The 19,407-nt window shown below is 48.6% G+C and overlaps 1 protein-coding gene across 3 annotated transcripts in view; it reads left to right on the top strand.

Moving 5' to 3' along the window:
- Positions 1-19,407, top strand: part of STS (steroid sulfatase) — a 152,160-nt gene that overhangs the window by 23,506 nt on the left and 109,247 nt on the right. Inside the window, exon 2 of one of the 3 annotated variants that reach the window (XM_047715079.1) lies at positions 17,646-17,764. The exons of the other annotated variants lie outside the window; for them this stretch is intronic. The gene's annotated coding sequence lies outside the window, so the exon portion shown is untranslated. The remainder of the gene's footprint in view (positions 1-17,645; positions 17,765-19,407) is intronic. 3 annotated transcript variants of the gene reach the window in all.

Below are 19,407 nucleotides of genomic sequence, written 5' to 3'. Positions count from 1 at the left end.
ACATCGCTCTAAGGCATGAACCTATGATCATTGTCCGAGAAAGAGCCAGAACTCAGTCGCTCAGGCGTGAGGAAATGAAAGGTCTGCGTGCCGCGTGTCTCTCTGACCCTGCTCAGAATGTGGGCCTCTCATCAGCCTTCACGTGAAATCCCATAACCCCTCTTCTGCTGCTGCTCCTGGTTTCTCCTTCTCTCACTGGTTATTTCCCAAGGAAATGCATCTGGCATTCTTTCCTGCTCTCAGACCCTTCAGACTGATTTTCCCTCAAGCTAGCCAAGGCACCCATCATTAGGCCTCCGTGACTTGTACATCTCCGACCGTTGTCGTCTTAACAGATGCACGATGTTTTCAAAACGCACAGTTAATAATAAGGGTGGGGGAAAGGCACTGGGTGTAGGCAAACGGCACCATTGTGAATAAAACCCAAGACTTTCAATCTGGACATGGGAGCGTGCTGGGGGATTTTCAAGAGCAAAAATCCAGGATGATGTGACTGGGGGCAGTGGACCAGCAGACCTGATCCGGACAGTGAGTAATGAGTTCTTATCAACGCATCACACAATTGGGAGAGAAGCCTGATCTGTTGGTGACCTGGGACTTCAGCGAGCGGACGTCCGCTGGGAGTCCTGCCCAGCGAGAAGCTGAATATGTGGTAAACTCTTTTCTTTCTGCAAACTTCACGCTGCCGATAAAATATTACGCTGAAATTGGCCGTGATACACGAGGAGGAATCGGTTGGTGAAGCGCAAGCGATGGTATCCTCAGCAAAAAGTGACCGTGCTCTTTTAAAATCTGTAATCGTCAATGACCAACATACTTTGTTGGGCTTGTGCCCTGGGGCTTAGTGTCATTTAGAGAAAAATATAGATGCTCTCTCCTGGCCGGGGACTCTGAAACAGAATGACTCAAGTGTTAGGAAGTACTCAAACAGCATCGTCTGCCATTAAAATCACAAAGCCACAAAGGGTCCAGCATGAGGAGTTAAAGAAAGCAGGATGCACAATGGCCACAAACCCAGACCTTGAAAGGCAATGCATGTGAGGTCAGGGAAGACGGAGACAATCATGAAATGAACGGCTTCCCTTCCCCGTAGAAGAAGGTCAGGAAGATCAAAACCCCAAAGGCACTGGTCGAAATACTCCCTTGGTGCTCTGTGGTCTACCTTGATTGAATTTCCATGTCCTTGGACAGAACAGCACTCCCACTGCATCAGACCTATGGGAAGCCCAGGTGTTTGCCATGTTTAGGTCAGAAATCCTAAAATCAAGGTGTTGGCACCTTCTCTGGGGGAGATGCTGTTTCCTGGTCTTTCCCAGCTTCCAAAAGCCACCTGCATTCGTAGCGCGAAACCCCTTCCTCGTTTCCTCCAGCCTGTTATTTCCCTCCTCATGTCCCCTTCTCTAACTCTGCTCCAACCACCTCCCTTTTCATAAAGACCCCAGTCTTTATGAAAGACACTGGACTGAGATCATCCAGGACCATCTCCCCATCTCGAGGTCCTTGCCTTTATCACACTTGCAAAGTCCCTCTTGCTATGTAAGGTGACATTCACCTATTTCTAGGGATTAGGGTGTGGCCATCATTGGGTTTCATTGATGTAGGTTGTCAAAATAGACCTTGGGGCACCAGGGTGCCTCAGTCAGTTAAAGGTCGGACTCTTGATTTCAGCTCTGGTCATGATCTCAGGGGCATGAAACGGAGCCCTGTGTCAGGCTCTGTGCTCAGTGGAGAGTCTGCTTGAGGTTCTCGCTCTCCCCATGCTCCACAGCGGGTGTGCACGCACATGCACTCTCTCGCAAATAAATAAATAGAAATTAGAATAGACCTTGATTAGTTTTCCGTGGGTCTATCACTTAGCTATTTATGCATCCAGGAGTCCATTAACAACCTACCACCATTGCTTGTGAAAAGGTAAATTATTGTGTAAGTAATACCTGTGTGTCCACAGACAGGTCGTGCCAAAGTTCACTTTTCCTGCCGTCTCTTCCTGCGTTGATCTTAGACAAAAGAGACATTTTCCTTGGGTCAGTGTTCTTGAGCCCGTTCAGGGACATCTATGGGTGCAAAGAGAGACAAAGGTTTACTGTAAATGGTTTCATTCTAACAATGCGAAAACCTTTCAAATGAGAATGCTCGTTATCGTGGGACATTATAAAAAAAAAAAATTTTTTTTTAGCTACTAGAGCATTAGTGCTAAAAAGAACTAACTCTGTTCAGTGACCTTGTCTTTGGGTGTTTGTTTTATGATTTTTAATGGAGCTTAATTTGGGGGAGGGAGAGATATTTTGTTGGAGGCCCAATGAGGGGAGTTTCAGTGAGGGCCACTTTTCCTAAAGTGCATGCTCCCAGCAGGTGCAGCTGGGACATCACCGGGCTGGGACATCCCCGGGCTGGGGCACCACCTGGCTGGGGCACCACCTGGCTGGGGCATCACCTGGCTAGGACACCACCTGGCTGGGGCATCTGGGTCTGTTGGTTTTCCCCTCACTGCTATTGCCTCTGATCACATTCCTTTCTGTCAAAACTTTGTCCTCTCTTTTCCTTTCCTGACAAACTTCTCAAGAGTTAGCTCCTTCTAGCCATTGACCTCTGCTTTCCTCCCTATTTGCTGGATCTCCATGGATGGCACGGGCATCCCAACCTGGGGTCTCTGGTTTCTAAACCCAGCGGGGGATGAAGCAGGAGAAGTCAGTGCTTCTACTGGATAAAATCAGTTCTTGGTGAGCATAAGGTAGCAGAGGAGTCACTCTCTGCTGTCATGAGTGGCCAAGGCATCGCGGGGGAAGAGGGTGGTGTTCGGTGGGTAGTAGAGATGTGGGGTCGTGCTGGGCTTTGAGCTGCTCTACCTGCAACATTGAGCAGGACCCAGCCTGCGTGGGTCTCCAGACTCAGTGCCCTGAGTTTGCATCTGGTCGTAAATGCAGGTGTTAATTTAGTGAATGGTGCTGCACTTTTGACATGTGGGGGTACGAATCAGGTATTAGGTCATTTATAAAAGTCTTCACCTGAGAGAGCTAGCATGTGCCATAAATTCACCCCCAGCCACCCAAGATTGATAATTTTACACTGAAAGCGAGTAATTATGAATCTGCCTCTAAATCACTTTGTAAAACCCGCACTTGAAAGTTGACATACGGTCCTCATAAGTCAGACACCACTCACCAGCCCAGTACCCATGAGCAAAGCCCAAAGCTGGTGTTTTCCATGGATGGCGTGACTGTCAATGTCCTGATTTCCCTGTGCCTGTAGAGAGGGGGTGCTTAACGTCCACCGACGAAACCCTTCCTGTAGGAGTCCTCAGGGCGAGCGTGTCTACCCAAGAAAAAGAGTCCTCAGGGCGAGCGTGTCTACCCAAGAAAAAGGGACCAACGTGGTGTGTAGCGTGTAGGTGTTCAAAGTCCTACCCATAGTAATTCAGTAGAGTGTCATGTTTGACATAGAATATTAACACTATGGACACCAGTCTGCCAACTGTTGGGTCCCTGGGGTAGGACGGAACCCTGTTTTTTGACGCTATCCTCATGAAAATGTCCATGAATAGGGCAAGGTCAGGCCAAGAAAGGGTAATGGTGAAGAGTGTTAGACACTGTTTCAGGGAGCCATCTGGGAAGGTAACTCTCTCCAAGGGGTCAGCCTGAGCAGTTGAACAGTGCGACCTGATGAAGGACAGGGATCTGGCAAAGACCTACGGGTGTGATCCCATACAGGTCCCTAACCGGTGGCCCATCGGCCATGGCCACACAGCTGACCACTGTCAGCAGACCCCCAGCAGAACACAACCTCACACCAACATCATGGCGTTTCGGCTGTCACGGCTGAGATGAAGTTTGTCCTAGAGGTTGATGCCAGAGAGATGGCCTCCTAAGAGACAATCGTATTTAATTTTGTTACTCTGCTTTTTAAGGATCTACTCAACCGTGGATCACAACATTTCCGCCATTTATATGTCACAGGAAAAAATGAGCGTTGTGACATCTTTCTTTTCAGTTACGAATGTCTTTTCTAACAGAAAGGAAGGAGGTACAGATGACCATAGGTTCAGTCATTGTGAATGCTGTGCCATATTGGCTTTCTCTCTCTGGCCGTAAAGTCGATGACTGTCCGACCCTGCCTTCCGGGAGGCAGTTACTCAGCCCTGCATCCCACAGTCGGCACCAGAGCCCTTCTGGAGCTAACTGTGAGGAAGCCAGGTGAACTAGCACACCTGTGCGTACAGCAGGTGTCGCTCAGTATTCATCACGTACCCCCCAGTGCCCAGGACCAGGCATCCCCTCCCTGGCCCCACCACGGGGTGGCTCTTCCTCACCTTGGGCTAACTTCATCCAGGCATCTGGGGTGGCTTTTGGGACAGTGCGCCTGACTAGACTCTGAAATGGATTCCCGTGTGAGTTCTGACCTTTGACGTCTCAGGTCCTGTTACAGGTCAGCAGGGGTAGATTGTCTTTCCATAAACACCACGTCGTGTACTTGGAGGGATGGGTGCGCTGTTGGGTAGGAAAGTGGTTTGAACAAACATGAATGCCTGTGGACTATATGGGCTCCCTGGGGTGGGCTAGGGGGAGCTGGTTTGAGAAACAGTGGAAATGAGGCCAGGAGACATGGGACAGCCTATAGACACGAGAAAAACAGGTATGCACCAGGTCCGCTCCAGCTTCCCTACCCATCTGCCAACTCCTTGACTCTAGGAGGGAGAACTAGGGATACCCATGTATCTTTTTCTTATGTTTTTTTTTTTCCTTTCTTTCTTTTTTTCGTTATTCCAATACAGTTAAGCTACAGTGTCCTATTAGTTTCAGGTGTCCAGTCCAGAGGGTCAGTAATTCTGTACAGTATTCAGTGCTCATCCCAACAAGGGCATCTCGTCATCCCTTCACCAGTTTCCCCCATGCCCCCAACCACCTGCCCTCTGGTGGCCATCGGTGTGCTCTCTAGAGTTCACGGTCTGTTTCTTAGGCCACCATAGGCATGCACACCCACACGCTTGCATGCACGTGTGCACACACACACAAACACACACACACACACACACACACACACCCCACACCTTCTTTATCCATTCATCTCCCAGTGGATAGTTGGGTTACTTCTAGGATTTGGCCGTTGAAAGCAATGCTACAGTAAACATTGGGCTGCATGTATCTTTTCCAATTAGTGCTTTGGTGTTCTTTGGGTGAATACCCAGTAGTACAATTACTGGATCCTACGGCCGTTCTCCTTTTAATTCTTTGAGGAACTTCCATCCTGTTTTCCATGGTGGCTGTGTTAGTTTGCATTCCCAACAACAGTGTAGGAGGGTTCCTTTCTCCCCACATCCTCACCAACTCTTTTTGTGGCTTGTGTTATTGATTTTAGCCATTTTGGCAGGTGTGGGGTGGAATCTCATTGTGGTTTCGATGTGCATTTCCCTGATGATGAGTGACGTTGAGCCTCTTTCCATGTGTCTGTTGGCCATCCCTTTGGAGAAATGTCTGTTCCTGTCTTCTGCCCATTTTTTTAAGTTGGATTATTTGTTTACTTGTCGTGTAGGATCTTTATATATTTTGGATACTGACCAAAATATTGGATATGTCATTTGTAAATATGTTCTCACTTTCAGGAGGTCATCTTTTTATTATGTGGATGATTTCCTTTGCTGAGAAGGAGCGTTTTATTTTGATTTCACACATCTTATTTTGATGAATTTGTTGAGACTTGTCTTGTGGCCTGATAAGCGATCTGTTCTGGAGAAAGTTCTGTGTGCACTTGAAAAGAATGTGTATTCTGCTATTTTAGGATGAAATGTTCTGAATATATCTGTTAGATGTGTGTCGTTCAATGTGTCATTCAAAGCCACCATTTCCTTCTTGATTTTCAATTTGGATGATGTATCCATTGATGTAAGTGGGGCCTTAAAGTTCCCTATTCTTTTTTTAAATAGTTTATTTGAGATAGAGAGAGAGAGAGACAGAAAGAGAACACAAGCAGGGGGAGCTGCAGGCAGAGGGAAGGGGAGAGAGCAGGCTCCCCACTAAGCGGGGAGCCAAATGCGGGGCTCGATCCCAGGACCCTGGCACCATGACCTGAGCCAAAGGCAGACGATTAACCGGCGCAGCCCCCCAGGCGCCCCAAAGTTCCGTATTCTTATTGTATTATTATTACTTACTTCCTTTATATTTGTTATTGTCTGCTTTACTATATTGGGGTTCTCCCATGTTGGATGCATAAATATTTAGAATTATTATATCCTTTTTCTGGATTGTTCCCTTTACACTTCTACAGGGTCTTTCTTTGCCCCTTGACGCAGTCTTTGTATTACACTGTCTTTTGTCTGATGTATGGACCGCTACCCCAGCTCTCTTTTCACCGCCGTTTGCGTGATAAATGCTTTTCTCTCCCTTCGTGCTCAGTCTGCAGGTGTCTGTAGCTCTGAAATGAGTTTCTTGCAGGCGGCGTACAGATGAGTCTTGCTTTTTTATCCTCCATCCCATCCCCCCAGGCCTTTAGATCGGAGCTTTTAGCCCGTTCACATTCAAAGTTAATTCTGATAGGTGTGTACTAATTGCCATCTTGTTGCTTGTGTTATAGTTGTCCTCATTCTTCTTTGTTCCCTCCTTCTCTTGTTTTCTCTCAGGGCTTGCTACCTTTCTTGAGTGATGTATGTAGGTCCCTTGCTCTTTATTTTTTTTGCCCATCTTTTTCTGGTTTTTGATCTGTGGTTACCATTAGGTTTACACATACCATCTTATGCGTATGGCAGGCTACATGGCATTAATGGCCCCTTGAGTTTATACCCATTCTTTTCTCTCACCCATCTTTTAGGTATATGGTCTCATACTTTACATCCTTTTATTTTGTGAATCCCTTGACGGAGTTTTTTAGATATACTTGATTTTACAGCTTCTGTAAAGCTTCCTCCTTTTCTTGTCCTCCTGAGAATCCTTCCTTCCCACTCAAGGAGTTCCCTTCAGCATTTCTCATAAGACTTGTTTCGTGGCAATGCATTGCTTTAACATTTGTTTGTCTGGGAAACTCTTTATCTCTCCTATTCTGAATGACAGCCTTGCTGGATAGAGTATCCGTGGCTGTGGGGTTTTTTTTTCTTTTCAGCGCTTGGAATGTATCATGCCAGTCTCTTCTGGCTTGCAGAGTTTCTGCTGAGAAATCCACTGCTAGCTTTATGGGGTTCTCCTTGTAGGTATCTGTTGTCTCTTGCTGCTTTTAGAATTCTCTCTTTATCACTACTTTTGCCATTTTAATTACTGTGTATGTTTGTGTGGACATCTTAGGTTGATTTTGTTGGGTGATCTCTGTGCCTCCTGATCTGGATTTATAGCTATTTGAAAGTTTACAGCTATTGCTTCTTCAAATATGTTCTCTGCCCCCTTCTCTCTGTCTTCTCCTTCGGGGGTCCCTATAATGCCAATGTAATTACACTTGATGGGGTTACTGAGTTCCCTTAGTCTGTTTTCATTTTTTATATTATTTTTCTCCCACTCACTCAGCTTGATTGCTTTCCATTACTCCAGCGAAGAGCTTACTGATTCATTCTTTTGCTTCCTCTAGTCCACTCTTTATTTCCTCTAGTGTATTTCTAATTTCAATTTTTGAGTTCTTCATCTCTGATTGGTTCTTTTTGTTGTCTGTCTCATTGTTGAGGGTCCTACCAAGATCCTCTACTCTTTTCTCAAGCCCAGGGGATATCTTTATGACCATGACTTGAAATTCTCTAGCACGCATATTGCTTATCTCCATTTTGTTTAGCTTTCTTGCTGTGATTTTTGTCCTCTTTCTTCATTGGGGACATATTCCTTGTCTCCTCAGTTTGTCTAGCTCTCTTTTTCTGGATGTTAGAAAAGTCAGCTGTCTTTCCTGCCCTTGGAAGGAGTGGCCTGATGTAGAAGAGGTCCTGTAGTGCCCTGCGGTGCAGTGTCCTCTGTTCCCCGGAACCTGGTACTTTGGGGTTGTCTCCTGTGTGTGTTGTTTGTACCTTCCTGTGGGGGCTGAGCTGTTTGCCATGAGTAGGTCAGACCAGGCATTTTCCAGAGATGCAGTAGCACCACACTTGCCCACTGCCGACACTCCTCCATTCCTAAAGAAGAAAGCTGCTTCTTGTGGTTTGCTTCTCCATGTTGCTGCTTCTCCACATTATTCCTGGAACCTCAGCATATGACGTTCTTTGGAAATAGAGTCATTGCAGATTGAAAGAGATAATAGTAAAGTTAAGATGATGTCATAGTGCAGTGAGAAGGGCTCTGAGCCAGCAGGGCTGGTGTCCTTATAATGAGACTACTGGACAAACACGTAGGGGGATGGGGTGATGTGCAGACATGTAGAAGGAAGTCCTTGTGACAATGGAGACAGAGGTTAGAGCTCTGCATCTCCAGGGCAAGGCATACCAGGGATTGCTGACAACTGTATTGTATGCGTTGTATCTTAGTCCTTCTTTTTCATAGTCTTTATACAAGTTGATATTTAAAAGAAATCCTGTCTCACAGCTCCTCATTTCCAAATCTGTGTTAAATGTCTGGTTACTCTAAGACTATTCATAGTTCCCCAGGAGGAATCTCCGGACCTCATTGTGTAACTAATTTAAGACATAAATCCATCAGACATTTTGTGAAACCCGCTCTGCGGGTATGCACAACCTTCAGAACATTGTAAGTACACAGATGTGGCCTCCACATGGGACCCCCATTGGGTCACCATTATTTTTTTTTTTAAAGATTTTATTTATTTGACAGAGAGAGACCACAAGCAGGCAGAGAGCAGGCAGAGAGAGAGGAGGAAGCAGGCTCCCCGCAGAGCAGAGAACCCGATGTGGGGCTCCATCCCAGGACCCCAGGACCACGACCTGAGCCGAAGGCAGAGGCTTTAACCCACTGAGCCACCCAGATGCCCCGGGTCACCATTATTATGTTTAGCTGAGTTTGTTTTGTGTCCTAAATCTGTAAAACTCAGCTCTATTTTGGGCGTAAAAGCTACTTTATAGTTTGACTCAAGTACTAAAAACCCTAGAATTTTGGATTATGGGTCTGAAATCAATCCAGCCTGGGATGCCTGGGTGGCTCAGTCGGGGAAGCATCTGCCTTTGGCTCAGGTCATGTTGTTGGGGTCTTGGGACTGAGCCCCACATCGAGCTCTCTACTCACAGGGGGAGTCTGCTTCTACTTCTCATGCTCCCTCTGTGCTCTCCCCCTCTCTTTCTCAAGTAAATAAACTCTTTAAAAAAAAAAAATGAGATAAACCCAGCCTGCCAGCAACATGACTCAGTGTCTGCTGCATGAAGTGGGAAATACAACATAACTTTCCTTGTTTTCTCATTGTACGCAGCCATTGAAAAATTCCCTCGTGCAGGAGAGGGGCTTCTGTGAATTAGGAATGCATCTGTGTGACTTGGTTGTGTAAGTGCAGATGTTCCTCCTGTATAGAGCGACAGCTTGATAACTCGCTCTGATTAAACTCCCAGCATTCCCACAGTCCCGGGTAACACGAGCTCTCAGCAGATGCTGAATATCGATGCGCATCTACAGTTCCCTTATCTGGAGACCTTAGAGCCAGATGTATGTGGGGAATTCAGAGTCATGCTTATTTTAGGAGGATGATGCATGCCTTGGGCATGTCTCACAGAACACCGCAGAAATGAGGGCAGCCCTCCGGAAGCAAACATATGAATACGCCCGCAGAAGAACGATGACCGTCCCTCCAGGCGGGGTGTTTGAAGACAACAAGGGCTGTAATTGTTCACTGAAAGTATATTTATATAGTATATTTATTATATTATATAGTAATAATAAATGAAATCGTATACTGATAGACCATCAATACCCTAGAAACTTATGTTTCTAGGAAAAACATTGGATACAGCCACGTCGAGATAAATACAATTCCGGGGTGCATCCCTGTATATATGTTCATGATCTCTGGATGCTTGATTGGTTTTCGAGAAGCGGGTACTTCAGGGCTCCTATAGGACCGTCATTATGTAGTAGTTGGCCATGTCATCATGACTTGGGGACAGGGTTCTCCAGAGACATTCGTGGAAAAGGCAAACCTCTAAAAGACATCTTTCATTGTCATCCATCTTGTCCGACCACCATCATCTCTGGTTCCTGAGACCAACAATCAACAGGTCCTATTTTCACCATATCTTGGTTAGGGGTTGGCAGCCTGTTCCATATAGGGCCGCATGGTCAGTGTTGTTGGCTGTGAGGGTCATATGTGATAGCCAGTGGAGAAGTAGTCATCGGCGGTACGTAAAGGCATAGATGTGACTGTGTTCCTGTAACACCTTATCTACAAAAATAGACAGTGGGCCATTTGGCCCACAGATCCTATGTTGCCAAACTGTGTTCTATGGGATTTTTTTTTTAAGATTTTATTTAATGGGATTTTTTTTTCACTCTTACTCAGAACACCATGATCATTAACACCGCTGTTATCCTTGTGCTTGTTACTGTAGCAAACGTACAGTTGAAGAAAATGTTTATTGGCTCTTCCTAGAATGCAAAATTCCTCAGTCCAAAGTCTTATCTCAGATTTCACATTAAAGAGTAAGTAAGTACCTAGAGCACTACATTTCGCAAGAAATATATGAGCAGGACCACGAGAATCTCTACTATTTCATGGCTTACTCCTAGCCCAGCTTGTTTTTATTGATGTGCTGGCTCTTGGATTACTCAGAAAATATTCTCTGCGAAGCCTTTCTTTGAATGATGTTGAATCAGTAAATTGAGTTCACACTACAGTCATCTTGACTGTTGGTTTTTCTAATCAATGAACTGCTCTGTCTTGCCTTTGCCTGAGGCGTTGACACACCTGGGGGCCATGAAGGTGGGCTTGAAGACCCGTCTCCCATTGTTTTTGGAGGGTTTGCCTACAATTATAGCTCAGTGGGAAGAAGGGGCTGTTTCACCCATGTGTACCGTGTACATGTATTCAAGATTAAAACTATTATCAGCTCCTGCCTTATGTCCGGTCCCAGGAAATAGATTCTGGGACAAGGGGGTTTTGGTGGTGCTGGTGGGAGTTCTTAGGATCCACACTTATAAGGAGGATGAAGCAGAGGGAGAAGTTGGGTGGTCTTGCCCTTGCAACAAAGATGTCAGGCTGTGTCGGAGGGAGCTTGGGAGGTCGTATGACCCTCAGAGCTGTCTTACTTTGAAGCAAGGAGGGTACACCTTTGGGACCCAGCCATGGTTACCTTGGGGGTGTGGGGGTGACATCACCTTGGAAAGGCAGCCCTCTCAGGCTGAGAGCAGTTTCCAAAGACACACTTAGCTGAGAGCTGTCGGTTACTGACCAAGCAGCAGCCGGCAGGGAAGGTGACCTCTGTCCTCACTTGACGTCAGGACATGTGCTGTGGCATCCAGTAAGGGTCTCCTTTCAGATTCCTCAATGCTGTCTTCTGCTCCTTCCTATTCAGAAGATGGTTTTCACCGTGGGTTTCCATTAGCTTCTTGAACTCCTTTGGTCTGTTTCCTGAGCATTCACACTTGGCTTGCAGCGGTCACGTCTCTGTTCTGCCAAGCTTTGCACATAAGTGGGGCGGTCAGCTCACCCACGTTTGCCCGGGGCTGTCTCGGATTGAACACTGGGACCCCTCCATCCCGGACAATCTGGGCGGGTTGGTCATCCTGCGGCAAACCAGTCACCCCAGTTTCAACAACCTGCCTTTCCTTCTCTTTACTGTCGTCTCATACCACCTCCGTCCGAGGCACAGCCCAAGCAGTCTTCCTTGATGACCCCACTTCTCGGCTACTGCCAGGGACAGGTGCTTCCTCTCCTTCTTCTCACTGCCACTCACGGGGTGTCTTGAACTCTTTTTGACGTTTTCCCAGTACAGTTAAGTCGGATGTAGCAACAAAGCAGCGGGGTACCAGCTGCTAGCTGAGGCTGGCACGTTAACCATCTGCTACGTCCACGCACTTTACGTTGGGTTTTGCTGACAAGTACAACTAGAGTTTACAAACATTTTCTGATTTCCAGGGCTTTTCTCATGTCCAGCTCAAGGAGAAAGGGTGTGGTTGCTGAGTCTGTCTTTAGTCCCTGTTGGGGTTTGCAGATGAACTGAGAGGGGCTGGAGCGTGATCGACAGATGAGGAAGTCAGTGACAGTCATGATCATCATGGAGAAACAGAGACAGGACGGGGTAAGGAAGCATGCTTGCGATTTGTGAGTTCCCCAACTCATCAGTGTATGGGTTCCTGATGATAAAGCAGACGTAACCTGTTGGTCTCCAGTGTTATGTTCTGTGACCGTAACTTGGGACTTTAAGTCATGCCTGAAGACACTTATTTTCACGTCACTCAGCATAATAATAGTGGAGCCATCATTGATGCGCCCTCTGCTGCTGTGTGTGATTGTTGGAACAAACTGGTCACCACCGCTCACTACCCTTACTGTTTCTTTCCCTACCTCTGTGGTCACACCCACCTTAGGGGTTCCTGGACCTGTACTCTAGGGCATAGCTTCTACGCCGTGGTGCTGATGACATTGGACACCAACTCCTTTCTGGTGGAAGGCCGGGCGGATGGCTGTCTGTGCTGGGGGGCTGTCTCATGCGGACTGGGTGGATGGTTGTCTGTGCTGGGGGGCTCTCTTGCATGGGCCAGATGGAGGGTTGTCTGTGCTGGGGGCTGTGTTGTGCAGGCCGGGCAATGGTTCTCTGTGCTGGGGGGCTGTCTCGGGAAGACTGGGTGGATGGTTCTCTGTGCTGGGGGCTGTCTCCTCCAGGCCAGGTGGATGGTTCTCTGTGCTGGGGGGCTGTCTTGCCCAGGCTGGGCATATATGGTTCTCTGTGCTGGGGGGCTATCTTGCATGGGCCGGGTGGATGGTTGTCTGTGCTGGAGGGCTGCCTTCTGCAGGACAGGCGGGTGGTTCTCTGTGCTGGGGGGCTGTCCCGTGCAGACTGGGTGGATGGTTCTCTGTGCTGGGGGGCTGTCTTGGGCTGTATAAGATATTTTAGACCATCTTTCGTCTCTGTCCACTAGAAGCCAGTACGCGTGCAGCCATGAGAACTAAAAATGTCTCTAGACATTGCCTGATGAGCCCTGTTGGGAGGAATCAGCAGGGGTGAGAACAACGCCTCTACTGTTTTGAAAAACGTCCTCTGAGCATGGGCCTTTAGGTTTCCCCATGCTGATTCCCTTCCGCAGGTAGGGTTCTTCCAGTCGTACCGCGGAGGTAGGCATCGTGACTTCATCCTTCGCCCTGTTTCTTTGTCTTCCACAGTCACCTGGGGTCGTGAGCACAAAGCATCCGATAGGGGTCAAAGCGTTTCCATGCTGATGCCTTGAAATCTATTTTCTGTAAATAAAGGGGGGAGACAAGAGAAAGGAGAATGGTGGCTTGGATCTCAGCTGCCTCCCGAGGGGGAGTCATGCCGTTGTTCCAAGCCACGTCCGTGTGATGTTCGTCTCGCCCGGTAACGTCATGGTGAGCGGTCGGAAGAGACGACCGTGCCTGCTGGTTCTGTCGCCTGGGCAGTGGGGGGTCAAGGATCAGTGTTGACCGCGTGGCATCCCATTTCCCGCAGAGTCCAACATGAAATGCCACGCAGGAAGATTGATGACAGTTCCAAATGCCATCTCTGGGGGGGTGGGGGAGGTGGGAAATAACATTCCCGGGACACTGACTGAACCTAAGAAATTGTTGCTGGAAGCTTAACGTCCATAAAGCAAGCCCCATACTGAGGAAAACCTACAGAAGAGTCATTTTGCCCCAGTGTGGTATTCGCGTGTGAATGTGACTTAACAAGGGGGAGGATACTTTGTATCTGAACGCGGGAACGGTAAATCTGTAGGCTAATTGTTTCAAGACATATGCTAGCTTTGTGTAAATGTCAACAACTCAAAATATCTGTGTATTCTTTTTTTTTTTTTTTAAAGATTTTATTTGTCAGAGACAGAGAAAGTGAGAGAGCGTGTGGCGGGGGGAACGGCAGACAGAGAAGCGGGCTTCCTGCCGCGCAAGGAGCCCGAAGTGGCGCTCCGTCCGAGGGTGCTGGGATCATAACGTAGGACCTGGGATCCTGACCTGAGCCGGAGGCAGACACTTCACCGCCCGAGCCCCCCAGGCGTCCCTGTCTATATTCATGAAAAGATTCAAAGCCGTCTTCGTGTGTAGGACTCTGTAGGGGAGGTTGAAAGACTTAGCAGGGACAGGGTCTGACAGTCAGTATGTCCAGTTTTGCAGCCCCACGGTCTCTTGGGCAGCTACGGAGCTCTGACCGTGTCACACGGACGCCACCACAGATGATACGGGGGCTGACGGATGTGGCTGTGTTCTCGCACACTTTCTTTGGGGACCCTGGACTCCCCATCTCATATACTCTTCACGCACCACAAAACAGTCCTTTCTCAACCATTTGAACATGGGAGAAACATTCTTCCTGGGCTCTAGAAACACAGAGGGGACAGTCCTACAAGCCAGTGTTTGCAAGCCCAGTTGTACTCAGAAAATATGTATTAAGGCTTGCTGTGGCGTATAGGAGGGACCTGCATATCCCCTTCTCCATGTCTCATTAATGACACGGTGTGCACCTCCCTGTGACCGCTGTCTGAGTACTTGGGGCGCATTCACATAGTCACATGGTGTTGTGCAAGATCGGACATTACAGGGACAAGATGTTTGGGGGTTCACCTGACCCCCAAAAGGTCTCGTTTGCCAAGGGGGAGCATCCTGTAGGAAGGGCACCTCCCGCCCCCTGTGGGAGGTGAGTGATGAGGGACAGGGCGGCTCCTTCTGTCATTAAGATGTTAAGGGGGGCACTGCCAGGCATTCAGAGCATGTCACTGCCCCGGTGCCAACAGGCTCAGAGGAAGGAGCACGGAGATGCCTTCTGAGAACATATGGGTTCCACTGGTAGGGGAGGTTCCCAAAGATGGAGCCGTGTTGTGGGGCCAGAGATACGTTGCCTGGGACGTGAATCCCAGCTCTCCCCCAGCTGGCTCCTGTCCTCAGGAAGCGGATGAAGTTCCCAGTGTCCACACCGCCTCTTGCAAAATGGGGGCACAAAGGACAGGTTCCTAGGATGACTGAAATGTGAAGAGTGACATTGTTGGGGGAAGGAGATACTGATGAGCGGGACGCTCCTGGCACCCACGGTGATAGGTACTGCAGGCAGGTGGCGGGCAGGGCGATTTCAGGGTCTCCAGACTCCAGTCTTGCCTAACCCTTGCTGGTGGCAGGTGGGCAGTTCTCCATGGCGGTGCCCTTGCCCTCAGGGATGCAACTCTGGCATGTCTGCAGGCATTTTGGGGGCTCATGATTTTGGAGGAGCTTTGCTGCTGGTGGGTGGAGGCCACATGGCCCAGCCCCACCACAGAGACCCTCCCAGCCCTGACCCTCAGCCGTGGGAGCTGCAGAAACCCTACTTGCTGACTTAATCTTCTCTTTCTTCCCGGAATACTGGTCTTTTACGTTCAGGGATCCGCGTTAGAATGAGAATTAAAGAGAACAAAAAGAGAAAGACCTTTCAGGATTTTTTTTTTTTTTCTCTAGTAAGTGTAAACCCCACAGCAGAGGCTTCTCCTACCCCAGGAAACAGCCACGGAGGCTTAAAGCCGTGGCTTGTGTCCATTCTTAATGCTGAGCTGCTTAACCGATTCATTTTTCTATTGTGATTTCTGTAATTTGTTCCTTAAAAGGCTCATTGGTTCCTTTTCTCTGCTTCAGAAACAAACTTTTCGGGGGTTTTAAAGGATAATTTATTTTCTAAACGTATCGTTCATGCAGGAGCTCGCTCTGCGTCCTGACACAGCTTTCACAGCCGTAAGCACCTGCTGAGTCGACTTTTATTTTTATTCCCCTAGAAAACAACCGGACCTCTTGCAGCGAAAAACTTTGAATCTTTGTGTGTGTGTGTGTGTGTGTGCGCGCGTGCGCGCGTATGTGTGATTTTAGTCTAGAGGGGACAGTGACATTCTCCAGACCCAGCCAGAAGAGCTCGGGAAAAAATAGACAGACTCAGTAGCTAATTAAAAGTATGCAGCTGAGGGCGCCTGGGTGGCTCAGTGGGTTAAGCCGCTGCCTTCGGCTCAGGTCATGATCTCGGAGTCCTGGAATCGAGCCCCGCATTGGGCTCTCTGCTCTCTCGGGGAGCCTGCTTCCTCCTCTCTCTCTGCCTGCCTCTCTGCCTGCTTGTGATCTCTCTGTCAAAAAAAAAAAAAAAAAAAAAGTATGCAGCTGAAAAGGCTCATGATTAATTCATGATGAACTAATACACACTCATTATTCTTCCTTAATGTTCTGATGTGAAGTGGGAGTCTTTCGGTGGAGACTACGGTATGTGGGTCTACATACCTCATAACCATATCCATTCTATCTCACCAACATAAAGCTATCCTCGAGGGGTATGTTAACGTACTTCACAGTTTAAAATGCAGGGTTCAGAATGCAGCATCTTAAACTTTTCCCCTCCCCTTGAGTGGCCTGCGATCATCAAAAAAAAACTTGGATCTTATCTCTGATATTTCTTTCTTTCTTCTCCTCCCAAAAACCGCTTCGTGAAATTAAAGTTTTCTTATGAACTCCCCCCAAAATTTCCTTTCTATGAGACATCATGTTGTTTGACAAGATCTGCCTTGATATACTCTACTTACATATATACTAGGAGAGTAATTTCTTTTTTTTTTTTAAAGATTTTATTTATTTATTTGACAGAGAGAGATCACAAGTAGACGGAGAGGAAGGCAGAGAGAGAGAGAGAGAGGGAAGCAGGCTTCTTGCTGAGCAGAGAGCCCGATGTGGGACTCAATCCCAGAACCCTGAGATCATGACCTGAGCCAAAGGCAGCGGCTTAACCCACTGAGCCACCCAGGCGCCCCTAGGAGAGTAATTTCTTAATCCTTTGGTGACAGTGAAAAGGTGTTTCAAGGGGACGGTCAATCCTAAGTAAGGATGTTTTTCTGGTAGCAAGTACCCACGACAATACGCACATTTGGGGGTCAAGATCGTGCCAACCAGGGAAATTATGGTCAGCGTGTTGTGTGTCTCCGAGAAAGCAAGGTTCATGATCAGATACGGCGCGAGAGAAAATGAATCAATCCATCTAAATATCTATCTAAATAATAATCAAAAGCAACCCATCAATGTAACAAATCAATCAATCCAACAGAGATTGTTCCGTTGACGGACTGATCGTCAATGGGAGGGCACCGTGGTGTCACGTGCATCCCGATCAGAGGCAGCAAGAAGAGGAAATGACCTGTGGAATGTCCCTACTGGGAACCTTGCCCTGGGATCTGATCACGAGGAAAGGAGCGGACGGACCCAAAATGTAGCACGTTGTCACAGATAGTTGACCTGGATTCTTCCAAAATAGTCAGTGTCATGGGACGCAAAGGAAGGTCAGGGACTGTTCTGGATTTGGAAAGAGGAAGGAACAGAGCAGCGCTGCCTGAATGTGGAAAGGGTCCCAGATGGAGATGGCAGGCACCAGGAGACACTGTTACGTGGAGGCCATGTCGAAGCTGAGTGTGCTTATTCGGCGTTTGCGTGCAAGGCTGCTGTGACAGCCTCGTGCTTATGGAGGAAACGTCCTCATTGTGGGAGACCCACGCCCAGCTCTTCAGAGGGTGACGGTGATGGTTTCTGTAGACACATCTCTGATGAAACGTCATGACGCACAAACACGAGTCCATTTTCCATCCTTTCTTCCGATGCAGAGAAAAGGTATGCGTGGACGTGCGTGTGTGCATATGCGTGTGTGTACCTGGGGAGAGACAGCAAGTGACCACGCAGTGCAAAGTGCGAGCCATCTGTCAGTCTAAGTGAAGGAGGATACGTGAGTTCGTTTTTCTTTTTAATTATTTGGTGAGTTTGGAAGTTTTGCAAAGATAAGTCTTGGGGAAAATATGTATGCAGCGTCCCTGTCCTTCTGCTGTCTGAGGAGCTGTTTGGGTCCCATCGGTGGTGGTGGTCAGAATTTTGTGCAGGACCCGGGTGCAAGAGGCACGTGTCATGCGCCCTCCTCCATCTACCTCGGGGATGTCCGAGTCTGCCACAACGCTCAGCGTATCCTGGTCCCATCTGTGATGGACGAGTCCTCCTGCTGTGTGGTTGTGGGCTGTGCTTGGCAAAACCTCCTCCCTGGGACTCTGAAGATGGTGAACCCCGTGTCTTTGTTGGGTGATGTTCACAGAAAACCATGGAGGCCATCATCCCTTCCGTGTGGCCTCTCTGTGTGGTACCCAGTGCTTCGTGGGTCCTTGTCCAGCAGAGCAGGCGCGACGAGTCGTTGGTAATTCCTGGGCCACTTACAGACGTGCACAATGCCTTCTGCCTTCTCCCTGACAAGGTGCACGGCAGAGCTCGGTCCAGGCAGGGTACCATCATGGGAGCACAGTCAGGCCGCGGAGGAACGGCGGTGTGGCTTGGACCGGCCATTCTGCGTTCGCCTGTGCGTGGTTTGCCGAGGCAGGCTGGGCTCTGGGGGCCTGGGCCTGTGGGTGTTTGGTTCAGAGCAGAAATATCAGAGGCCACCTTCCTTATTTCTGACCAGCATCATCTTGCTTCAGAATCTGGAGCAGCAGTTTCGTCGTCTGTTTCTGTCAATGCGTGTCACAATACCTAAGGAATAAAGCATTGCGTTTAAGAAGGCATCCGCAAACACACTCGCGTCAAATGCTTCGTTTGCGAGCTTGACATCTGTTCGAGGAGACACGTGGAGGACGCTGGGCTCCATAGATCACGCTTGGCACACTGTTCCCGTTGGAAACGTGAGGGAGCACATTGGGAAGCCTCCTCACACCTGGGCACAGGGGTTAAAGTTGATCCTGCCCTCCTCTAGCGCAGCAGCTCTGAGTTTTGTGTCTGTTGGACTTTGTTATGAGCAAAAGATGCTGCGAGTGAGCTCAGGGGCAGCTCCTGGTTTGCCTGCCTGCCCTGTTTTGTGACTGAGGACCACCGGGGGTGACAGAGGTTTGATGACTGACATCAAGACGTGTGTCTATCCGTGGTCCCAGTTGGGTCTTAGCTGCAGTTCAGAGAGCAGCATGGCCGTCCAGCCACGGGGACTGACAGCAAGAGCAGGGACACACGCCTTACGCTGGAAGACGGGGCGTTCAGAACGCAGAGATCTCTCATGCACAAAGATCAGCCAGCACCGGCATTGCTTTCCAGGTGTCCCTTGTCTGTCCATCCATGCATCTCCATCCATACTGGCACGGCCAACCATGACTTGGGCCGACCTGTCCTCCAGGGACACGTGTGCGACACACTCGTGTCCTACTGGACCGTGTCATCCGCCGGAAGCCAGACGCATTTCCTCCAACCTAGGCATGGTGCTCCCTCTGGCCCTGCTGGGGCTCTCTGGTGACTCCCCACTAGAATGGAAATGGGATTCTGGAACCCGGGCGGGGAGGAGCTCTACTGTGGGTCTCCTACCAGCTCTGGCCTCCTTGCTGTCTCCGTCCCTAGCAGACACAT

This window comes from Lutra lutra, chromosome X (genome assembly GCF_902655055.1).
Source record: "Lutra lutra chromosome X, mLutLut1.2, whole genome shotgun sequence".
In the NCBI taxonomy this organism is placed as follows: Eukaryota; Metazoa; Chordata; class Mammalia; order Carnivora; family Mustelidae; genus Lutra; species Lutra lutra.
Note: the sequence above shows the minus strand (reverse complement) of the source record. Positions and strands in the feature narration are given on the sequence as shown.